Source organism: Thunnus maccoyii, chromosome 16 (genome assembly GCF_910596095.1).
Source record: "Thunnus maccoyii chromosome 16, fThuMac1.1, whole genome shotgun sequence".
In the NCBI taxonomy this organism is placed as follows: Eukaryota; Metazoa; Chordata; class Actinopteri; order Scombriformes; family Scombridae; genus Thunnus; species Thunnus maccoyii.
Window position 1 is genome coordinate 29,684,996 of NC_056548.1, and position 12,067 is coordinate 29,697,062.

General features: G+C 37.4%; 2 long non-coding RNA genes across 2 annotated transcripts; one reads left to right on the top strand and one right to left on the bottom strand.

Moving 5' to 3' along the window:
• Positions 1–5,135: 5,135 nt before the first annotated feature.
• Positions 5,136–7,791, bottom strand: LOC121880553. Its single transcript, XR_006091590.1, has 3 exons — positions 7,678–7,791; positions 5,760–5,860; positions 5,136–5,578 (listed from the first exon to the last, which is right to left on the bottom strand). It is a non-coding gene; the product is annotated as an uncharacterized LOC121880553 (long non-coding RNA).
• Positions 7,792–8,180: 389 nt separating this feature from the next.
• On the top strand, positions 8,181–9,047 carry LOC121880552. Its single transcript, XR_006091589.1, has 3 exons — positions 8,181–8,251; positions 8,603–8,813; positions 8,948–9,047. It is a non-coding gene; the product is annotated as an uncharacterized LOC121880552 (long non-coding RNA).
• Positions 9,048–12,067: the final 3,020 nt, after the last annotated feature.

The window sequence follows — 12,067 nt, forward strand, 5'->3', positions numbered from 1 at the left end:
ATTTGTGTCACGTGACCCCCACCTTTTAGCACTTTGTTGATTGTTGCACTACTTTCTTGTTGTTTATGGTATTTTTTATAGGCCTAACAGGTTGTTAATCAGGTTGTTAGAACAGTTTCACTGCGCCAACATGTTTCTTGTACATTATGTGGTAATCTCTGTTTAAATAAAAAAATCTGTATGAAGCTTTAGACACTGATCAATGAATAATCATCTCACATTTTTCATGGTGTGGTCATACTGATGGAACATTCCTATCATAGTTTTCATATCATATTGGAGATGTTAATATTTCTGAGTGAGCAGGATTTTGGTGTAACTGCCGACTTTGGGATTTTAAAACTAAATGTAGTTTGAAAGTGAGTATTTTTAGGCTGTGTGTAGTCTGAATGTGTTTTAACAGCATTTCAGTGACTCTGTTTAAATTTTCTACATTTGTTGAAATTGTTGAAATATAGTCACTGAATGCTGTTGAGCCAAGATCCAAATAAACGTCTAAAAATTCATTGTTTTAACCTGGACACTTTTTCAACCACAAATCATCAAACTCATTACTGCATCAGATTGTGAGTTTACAATCATCCATCTCCCCCTGAAAATATGTCTTTGATGTTTGATCTGTATATATATTATTTTCATCTTCAGTTGCTGCTCCCTGTGTTTGTCCCCATCAAAGCTGAATAAATATATTTAAAATATAATGTATAGCCTAATATACAATAAGATTCCACCACTTTACACTGCGTAAAATACCCCAGAATCCAGAGATGGTTTTGCCAGGATATTTACTCTGACATTTACTCTGACCCATATATGATGAAATCCATGTTGGATACTCTTTGATCACGGCATTGTAAGATGTCATATCTGGAGCATATCTTATCTCCGGATTAGGACCACTCTGATACTATCATAATATGGAGTTAAGATATTTTTCCAGTATGACTGATGTTGTATTTTGAATGCCACACACATCACATTTCTGGTGTCAACACATTACATGATACCACTAAAATGTCCCACCTCATATATGTTAATATCCCGAAAGCGTTATACGTGTGGTAACTGTGGCAGGAAACTTTGAGATATGACTTATAGCCTTGTGTCGGGTATTCAAAGATATGATTCAAATCTGATCAAAATTACTGTAAATACTCCCTGATTTTAACTCATGTTCCGATTATATCGATCTCCGGTCTGAGAGCACTTTGTTACTATTAAAATATGGAGTTAGTATATTCAGTTTTCAATTTTTATTTATATAGCGCCGAATCACAACGAAAGTCATCTCAGGGCACTTTTCACATAGAGCAGGTCTAGACCGTACTCTTTAATTTACAGAGACCCAACAATTCCCCCATGAGCAAGCACTTGGTGACAGCGGTAAGGAAAAACTCCCCTTTAATGGGAAGAAACCCGGCTCTAGGTGGGCGGCTATCTGCTTTGACCAGTTGGGTTGAGAGAGAAAGAAAAGGGGGGGGGGACAGAAGCAGAACAACAACAGCAACAACAACAATAACAACAATAGTTACATGACTAGCAACAACAAACAGCAGCAATGGCAGGAGAAGGACATCCCCACGGCCAAGGGCCAGAGCGTGGTCCCTGGAATTTCCTGTGGATGAAAAGTCAAGTTAGTAACATGCAGTAATGGTATATGAATACATACAGATGGAGAGGAGGGGAGAGGAGCTCAGAGCATCATTGGATCCCCCCCTGATCCAAGGCCAGCTTGGTCAGCCCTAACTATAAGCTTAATCAAAAAGGAAAGTTTTAAGTCTACTCTTAAATGTAGAGAGGGTGTCTGCCATGCAGACCGAATCTGCAAGATGTTTCCACAGGAGAGGAGCCTGATAGCTGAATGCTCTGCTTCCCATTCTACTTTTGGAGACTGTAGGAACCACCAGTAAGCCTGCATTCTAGGAGCACAGTGTTCTAGTGGGGTAATAGGGTACTATGAGCTCTTTAAGATATGATGATGCCTGACCATTAAGAGCTTTGTAGGTGGGGAGAGGGATTTTATATTCAATTCTGTATTTTACTGGAAGTCAGTGCAGCGAGGCTAAAATGGGAGAAATATGATCTCTTTTTCTAGTTTTTGTCAGTACACGTGCAGCAGTATTGGACCAGCTGTAGAGTCTTTAGAGACTTTTTAGGGCAGCCTGACAATAAAGAATTGCAATAATCCAGCCTGGAATTAACAAAAACATGGACTTTTCTGCATCTTTTTGAGACAGGATGTGCCTGATTTTTGCAATATTACATAAGTGAAAAAATGCAGTCCTTGAAATTTGTTTTATGTGGGAGTTAAAGGACATATCCTGATAAAAATAACTCCCAGATTCCTTACAGTGGTGCTGGAGGCCAGGGTAATGCCATCTAGAGTAGCTATATCATTAGATAATGTGTTTAGGGTTTAGAGTTTAGTAGTAGAAAATTGCAAGTCATCCAGGTCTTTAAGGCATGCTTGGAGTTTAGTTAACTGATTGGTTTCATCTGGCTTCATTGATAAATATATTTGGGTATCATCTGCATAACAATGAAAATTTATGGAGTGTTTCTAAATAACATTGCCCAAAGGAAGCCTGTACAAGGTGAATAGTATTGGTCTAAGTACAGAACCAATTTTGTTTGAATTGACTTGTAGTCCTATTGTGAATGCCACACATAGCATTTCTTTTGTAAACATACTTTGTATTAGGCCAGCCTAAGTGTTAATATCCAGAAAGCGTCATACAGAAGGAAACTTTATGACCCATAAGTATATGAAAGATTCTCAACTTACTGAGGATGCTCACCATTTCTGACTCATATCCTGAACATATCTCTGGATTGGAACTACTTTGATACCACTGGAATTTGCATTTCAGATATGATCTGTAGTCATATTTTGAAGCACACAAAAAAGTAATTTCTTGTAAATTACTTATATGTCTTGATTCATATACATTAACACAAACAGTAACCTCGTGTCTAGACAGCTGTCTGCACTGAGTTCGTGCAGGCTCACGTCTCAGCTGCATCTCACAGGCGTAACTGCGAGCTGAAGCATTTGTTACGTTTCAAGTCTATTTTTCTCTGTTTACGCACATCACCACAGTCATGTGTATTTAGGTTTTGAGTACTTCCAACTCATGGGTGACCTACACTCAACACTGCACTTGAATGCCTCCAGCGTAGACACACGTAGATGGAGCACTCGCTGCTGCTGTTGCTCTGCTGACGTGCTGCTCATGCTACACTTGCTGTCTAGATACAGGGTAGGAATCATGAAACAGAATAATAATAACATGCCTGAAACATTGAAAATTTAACTGACAAAGCAAAACCTCTGAAGTAAACCATACAAACTGTCAGTACTTCTATCTGAACTGGATTTGTTTTCATGTTTCTAGAAACACAAAGGAGTGTTTGTTGTTTTAATGGAGGTTTTTCAGTCTTTTGTACCACAACTTCATCATCAGTCTCACTTGGTACCAGCTCACCACAAGTCTATGGCCTCAAGAGTTTACTTCTCAGCATTTGAATTCTAGCTTGTTGCATGTTTCTCCAAGACCAATGTTTCTGGACTGCCTCAAATGTGTACCTCCAGGTACACATCTTAGGGGGCAAAATCCACAGTGTGTCCATTGTTCACCTGTTGAGCTGTGGTGGAAGTATAGTAACAAAAAGAGGGACTTTGGCACTAAAAAGACTGTAACATTGAAAGATATCTATTTGATTTGACTCATTTGGACAGCTGAAGTTTCATATTAGCTTCAGATAAACTTTTAAATATATTTTTGCACAGAAGGAGCACTGTGGATTTTGGCCTCCATCACTTATATTGTTGTCCCCTAGGTTGACTGCTTTGGGATGGAGGTGGTGGTGGGAGGTGCTGAACAAAACTTGGGAGAGATTCAACAGCCAGACATTTCTCCCTTCTCTGTTTAGAAGCAGCTGAAATTGACACTAAAATGATAATAGCTGGTCACCTTAAAGGTCAGTCCACCTTAACTGAGTCTGGTCAGGTTAGGCTAGGCACTGTCCCTAATTTTGGGGCTAACCCCCTTCATGTTTCCAGCACTTGGGGAAACAACAGACAAGACTTTTCTTGGTCTTCAGAAGCTACAGCATTTATTAACTGACACATTTCAGCTGCTTGCTCTCTCACACTCACTCAACCGCACACTCACTATGCACACACATTACGCACTGCCCTATTCCTTAAAGGAGCTATGCTACTCTCATAACAGTACCTTTCGCATAGATATCCTTTGAAGAATGAGGAGAGGGAAGATTCTGGGATTTGATGCACTAGTCAATAACTCAAAACAATTCCATGATAACGTAGGGTGATATGCTCGCACAGTGTGCAAGTGAAAATTATTAGTGGCCCATTAATATTAATGATCATGTAAAATTTTAGCAGTGATGCTCAAAATTCTGGTGCAGAATGAATATAGGGAAAACACTGAGGAGATCTTCTGATGGTCAGTATGAACAGGAGGAATGATTAATGCAAGAAAAACATGTTTCAGTGTTCATTTGGGCTTCTGACTGTTGTTTTAAGACAGACTTGGAAAACTGTGGACTCATCCATGACACTAGTCTACCTCCCAGGTGAAAAATATATTTCAATTATACTTTTTAAAGAATGTACTACTTTTGTCGCTTTCAAATATACTTAAGTGTACTCAAGTAGTCCTTGAGTACTAATTGAGTATACCTGAAGTGTAAATAGTGTACTAAATTGGAACAACTTTTTACAAACTTTAAGTGCACTGAAGTACACCAGCGAAAATCACGATTTGTGAGTATTCAAAACACACTTGCAGTACAATTGTATTATATCATCGGTGTGTTGGAAATATACTTAAAAAGGTATTACAGTTTATTACTTATTATTCTGGCATGCCTGTGTAGTACTTAAAATGAACTTCAAATGTACTTTCTGACAGTATTTATTTCTTTTAAGGTGTACCATTATGTTAATAAAACTATATTTACAGTGAAGTTCTATCACAATTTAAGCATCATAAAGGCATGTAGTGTTATATTGTATATGCTGTATTAAGTGCTACAGAAGTATACTTTAATACACTCCAAGTGTGCTATTCTTTTCCATGACCAATTGCACTTCGATTATGAGATAAACACAATTTTATTGACATTAAAAGATTAATACAAATTTTACACACTTTACAGCTCTGTAGAAAAAAAACACCTTAATTTGGGCAAGTGTAATTCACCAACAAAAAATCGGCCCAATTGACAAAACATTTTTCTCTTAAAGTTCACTTTTTAACATTTTACTTGAAACTTGAAACTGTTTATTACGCTCGATATCCAACCTACAAGCTAACAGGCTAACTTAGCTAATATAAGTGTTGAACATGATGGTTGCACTCATATCATTTATTGGCTTTAAAAGTCCATTTTTCACAGGAGGGGGCCTTTAACAGAAACAAAATTCAAGATAACGGCCATGCCGATCACTGGGGAAGGATCTTGTTGTAGCTCTCTTTGTTACATTTCCTCCACAGCAGGGCCCAGATCTCGCTGACCTTGGCATTAGGGAATCTGTCTCACACCTTGTCTGTGTGAGACAGAAGGAAACATGGGATTTAAGACTTGATAAGATAGACAATATATTACATTGAAGTCCATTCATAGTGATGACATTAATACAGATTAGTTTTACCTATAATTTCATTTTACTTTACTTTACATTTCACTTTCTCTGGGTCAAGTTAGTCCTTGACCTCCACTTCTTTTACCTTCCCAGCAAGGATAGACCGTAGACCTGGCCAGGGTGTCTTGCCTGAAGACTAATGTAGTCAGGTCCTGGATGAAAAGCAACATTCTTCTGCTGCTGATTCTTTGGTAGAGGCAGATTAAAACAAGGTAAATTACAAATACACTCCCATCAAATGAACTTGAATGCTTTGTTAAGTATATTTCAAACACACTGATGATATAATTGTAATGCAAGTGTATTTCTCATGCCAATATATCATACTTGTAATTTTGCATTAATTCCCAATTTTGCATACCATTTACATTTCGAGTGCACAGAAGGTATACTCAAGCACTACTTGAGTACACTTTTGTATATTTATGTGGGGCAGCTAGGCATTGTCTTGGCTTCAAGAGTATGAAAACAATAGCACTGGAGTACAGTTACAGTGCAGGTCCTTGAGTCATACCAAGTCAACACTGCCAGTTCACTGGGAGTCACTGTGGCTGGGACTGGAGCTACTACTAATGATCATCGTGAATTTGAAATGTTGTCCAGTACTTTCTTCATGATAGCCACCAATCCTAGCAGTGCTTAAACAAGGATATAAAAAGCGATCCAGATGTAAATAACAAATTTGAGACACAAAATAGCACATATATATGTCATTATACAACAGTGAAATCTCACAGAGTAATATGATTGATCAAGGTGCATTCCAGCAGTGCTGAGATTCAGCAATTACACTCTCTCTTTCTTTTGCACTGTTGTTTAAATGCAGTAGATCACTAATGGTTCTTGGATAATTGCATCACAGAGTACCTCCACCTGCAGTCTTGCTGTGATGTAAACAAACAAAAAAAGACTAACAGACAGACCAACAGACACACACACACAAACATACACACACACTAGCAGTACACAGTTTGAGTCTGTCCTTCCTTTGAATAATTTTAGACTATCTACACAAACCAACCCATGTTAAACATGTACATTTAATCAAATTAACAGTAGAGAATTACAGCAAAATTGAGAGAGAGTCAGTTGGATTATTTTCAAATTTGTAACCTGTGGGAAGTCGCTCTGGAATCTGAAATGTAACACGCAACATGCATGCACATGGGTTTCAAAATGAGTGGGATGCTTGTCTTGAATTCATGAATTTCACTTCATAAACTCAATTAGAATGGTTTCAGGTGGATCAATAAATTGTGTGGGAGGGTTCAGGTGGCTGCAGACCTAACCCAGGCATCACTAGCATACACATGCCCCCACCCACCTTTCAGAGCCTTCAAAGTCTCACACATGCTTATATGTGGTCTTACAATCAAAATATCATATAGGTTATATTTACTTACCATCTATCAAGTCTGTGCACATACACATGCACACAGTTGTAACAGTTACAGTGATCAACTGCTTATATGGATCAAAAAGCTCGGGACAGAATCATTCCTATACAAATGCATTCAAATGGGACCATTGGGCCCCTGGCACTGTCATGCTCAGGCCCTAATAATCTTTACAAAAACAATAGGTTCCTTGCAATTTCAGTGCCCTGGAGCGTAATAATAATAATAATAATAATAATAATAATAATAATAATAATAATAATAATAATAATAACAATAATAATCTCTACAAAAACAATCCCCAATCCTCTTTTTACTGAATAGAGTTTGAACACATCATAATGTAACTCAAGTCAACCTAACGTTACCTAGCAAGCTAAAGCTGTCATGATTTTGCTCACCTTTTGGGGTCTTTTTTCTACTGTTTATTCAGTTCTCTTGGTAAAACACACACTCACAGCATGGATTAATTACACTCACACAATCATCACTATTCTCTGGAAGAAAGTGGTTAGTTTAGAAATGACAAATTTGCTTGTTGTTCCAGGAACACCTTGGAACTTCTTTGCCTAGAATGAAATCTGCTAAGGTGTGCTTTCAATGTACCTGAAGTCTTGAAGGTGCGTTGAAGGTGCACAAAGGTGTGGCAGGTATCAACTACAATGTAGCAAGCCCCAGTGTAGTTGATACCGGCCCTCTGTAACACGTTGGCTGAGCCATCTGACTTCAGCCCTGGCTAGTTCATTGAGGCCTAGCTGTTAGCCGGAGCTAACAGTTAATGGCTGCTTACAACTAATTGCTGACAACAGCATCAACCATTTGTGTGGGTTTTTTTTTTTTTTTTACAAAAAAAAAAGTGTTTGCAAAAAAAAACAACTAATGGTTGGCAACTAAATCTGCTAACACTTTGGCGGAGTAAATGACATAAATCTGACTGTAACATTAGTTGGCTGGCTACCTAACTTTAAGAGAAGGTTTTTCCGTCATTAAGTTCTCCGACTTGTTATCGTTCTCTCTGAACGTATGCGAATTAGTGATGTATTGTGTATTACACTGTGAGATATTTGAACCTGTTCAAGTTGTTTTTAAGCATTTTTTTCTTTCACCTTAGCCAATGGCAACCAGGACAACACAAGCCTTTGTACTGCATTTTCAAGAGACTGAACCTCTGCCTGCTGTTGTGAGTATTTGTACTAGCTATGCCCTAAACAGCTGTGCACATCATGGCCTCTTTCACACTTGCTTTCTCTCTCTCTCTATCTCTCACTTGCTCTCTGCCACTCTTTTCAGAGACACACACGTATACACATGTGCACACATGGACACATTGAAACATGCTGGTGTTGAATATGCATCCCTGACACACACACACTCAAACCCACAGTGCTGGCAGTAGGATTAGATGGGGTGATGAGATTAAGAATGTGGGTTAGCTGATAGTACATAGTACTAGCTATGCACCAAACAGGTGTGACTGTGAGTGATGTGATATAAACATTACTCAAAACATTTTCATCCTTCTTTCTACTAGGACCACTCCTATGCATTGCCTACATCTCCCATGGGTCTAGAGGCCAGACTCAGTGAAGCCTTGGCTAGGGTGGAGAGTCTGGAGTGAGAGATGAGGAACATGAAGGACTGAGAACAGAGAGCTAAGAACACGGTGCATGGTCTTCTGGAGGATCTGAGGGGGAAGAAATGCAAAAATTAAGAACTGAAAGAGGGGTTTGATAACTACTCAGGTAAAATGAAAATGAAACTTCTAACTTTATGTTTATCTTTGCACTTTCCCATCTTTGTTAGACTTCCTAGTTATTATTTCAAGGGCACTTACTAATTAGTCTGTGCTAACTGAATTTCTCTGATCTTCCGATAGACATGTCAAAACAGGGCCAAGAGCACACAAAAGACCAGAGGGAGTTTGCCCTCACTCTCTACCTACATGGTCCAAAAGCATATAACTATCTCCATCTCAACCTCCCACATGCACATACATTGCAAATGTAATCTTCAATGATTTCTTTAAAATACTGGTTCAAATAAATTAAATACCTACTTTTTCATTTTACAAAGGTGGATGTGTTCTGTGGATGTCAAGCCTAGCCTCAACATGATGATATTGAACATGTTGAAAAGAAGACGTGAGGAAGACTAGCTAAATATGTGTGAATCTCATGTCGGATGCCATGGCTATCAAAAAACATGTCCAGTACAATCCTTATACCCATAAAATGTCTGGAATTTTAAATAAACTTTATTTACATAGCACTTTCCTTAACAATGTTGCAAAGTGCTTTACGAGAGAAAATAAAACCAAACAAGGCAGGTAAAAATAAGGCTGGATGAAATAAATCAGACATATGTTGCCACTGAGGTTCTTGTTTTTATGGTGGTTGGCAGACAAGACCATTGGAAGGCTCCAATTGCCTACTACCTGACCAAATCTCTGTCACCAGATACACAGAAAGTCCTAATCCTGCATGTGTTGGAGAAACTGCATGAGTGTGGCATAAGAGTGGTGTGTGTTACGATGAATGGCCATGCCTCCAATCTGAATCATTGGGTGCCAGCTAGAGGCAAACCCTCTTGAGCCCTTAAAAACCTTTTTTTTACACATCCAGTGACTGGTGAGAAGGTGTTTGTGATGATGGACGTTGCCACGTGTTGAAGCTGGCACAGAATATATTGCAGGCTTACAGTCCAATAACCAGCACCATTGGCTAGATGAACTGCACATAGTACATTGTTCATCTAAATGATGTCCAAGCAAAAGATGGACTACATGTTGCCAAAAAGGTAACAGACAAGCATGTGTATTTTGATTCCCAGAAGATGAAGGTGTCCATGACTGCGCAGACACTTAAGAATCACTTTGTGACAGTAACTCTGCGCAAATTGACGGACCTTTAATATTCACATTTTAAACACTGTCAAGCAATGGCTGGATTCACTGAGGTAATACTACATGTAAACATTGTTTCTAATCAAAGTTTACTGGGCATGCTGCAAATAGTGATTGTTTTACATTTTAGAAATTAAGCTGGAAACATGAAAAGTGATATTGTTTATGGTAATGATTCAGATGCTTTCAGCTAATGCAAACATTTGCTTTTAGATGATTGACAGGCTCTTTGACATAATAACAGCTGCAATCACTGTGCCAAAGAGTTCAAAGCCCCCCTGAGTTCTTTGACTTGAACTTAGAGAACAGAGTTTGTGTTGAGAGGCAAGGAACCGATTAAAAAGGTCTTTTAAAATTGTGAAGCTTCTGTTTGTATGATGAATTCGTGACATTATAAGTTCAGATGATGCTCTGCTCTCTTGCTCCATTGTTGTGTATCTTGACAGAATATATTCTTTTGAAGGTACCTGTCTATCATGGAGTTCATCATCAATATTGGCACCCTGACACTGCTGATTCCTGAACAGCTACAATTTCAGCAATACATCTGCACTTAACAATTTAGCCAGGATCAATTGGAGTTCCTCTTCAATTCAATCAGGGCATCAGGTAGGGATTTTAGGGGTTTATAAATTGTCTTTTCAAAAAAGTCTTTGTCATCTGAAAGAGCATATGTATATGTATATTTATATATATAATGCTATTAGCATTATTTTATATTATACTGTTATATTATCATACTATTCACTACTCACTATTTTATTTACTAATTTTATTTCATTATTTACTATAGTTCTATCATTTTATATATATTATTTACTATTATTAATCGAATACTATTATAGTATTATTATATTACTACTACTGCTGTACTATACTGTAAATTGTTGTACTACTACTACATCTCACTTTATACTATATTACACTTATATTCCAGACTATTTATAGTGTACTACATTTTTGCAATTTTTTACCATATCATGTAAATACAATATACTGCTTTAACACCTGAATTTCCCCTCTGGGGATCAATGAAGGTGTATCTTATTTTATCTTATAATTGCCTTTGTCTGTAATTCTCTGTCTTGGAGTATATCTGTATCCTTTCACTCCTATAAAAATATAGACAGCAGATGGCCAGTATCTAACTATTTCATTTGTATTTCATATTGTATTTGATATTTTGGCTTCATTTTTGCATAGCTGCAGGAAGTGGAGACTCGTCGTCCATATTTAGATACAGTCATTGTTGCTGGGAAAAGTAGTGGCAAAGGTGGTGGGAAAATATATCAAATAAATAAAATACAAATGTCATAGTGATGTTTGAGCACCTAGCCAAAAGATAAATATTTATTATACTGTCTGGATTAACATTAATTTCTATACAAATAAATTACCTTAAATAACTGTTTTATTCTACAGTTAGCCTGCCTGAGTAACTTATGCCCTTAATATTCTTGTTAGCAAGTATGATAATTAACTTAATATTTTGAAAATATTTACTTGCTTTCCTAAAAAAAAATAATGAAAACTTATGTTCATGTAATATTGACTTACCAAAGACCAAAGACATCTGGGTTGCTCATTATTTCACTACATAAAAGCAAGCCAGCACATCTCAGTGTAAGTAAATTGTTAGCTCAGCTACTACTCCATTCAATATGTTTCTTACAAGTTTTTGGGCACACAATGTTATGTGTTGTCTCAACTAGTTTTATTGTAAAAAGTTCAACAAATAATACAATACTAATTCATTCAACATTAATCAAGTTGGTGTTTTTCCAGTGGCCCAGTAAGCACATATACATTGCTGCAACATATTGGTGATATAATCAAAATGCGTTGGGTGATGGTAGTATTTGTATTTGCTTACTGCCCCAATGTCGCCAAGAAGTCGCTGCTCAATGTTATTGCAACTCTCTGCGACTTCAATAAACAACAGCAGGCTGATATACAGTATATACATTGTCCCAACGTCTGTTTTACCTCGTGCAGATGATGTACCTATAACTCCTTCAGATGCCAATATGAGTGTGGTACAAAGGTGGAAGGGTACCAATATTTTTGGCCACGTCTGTAAGTAATTATTAATTA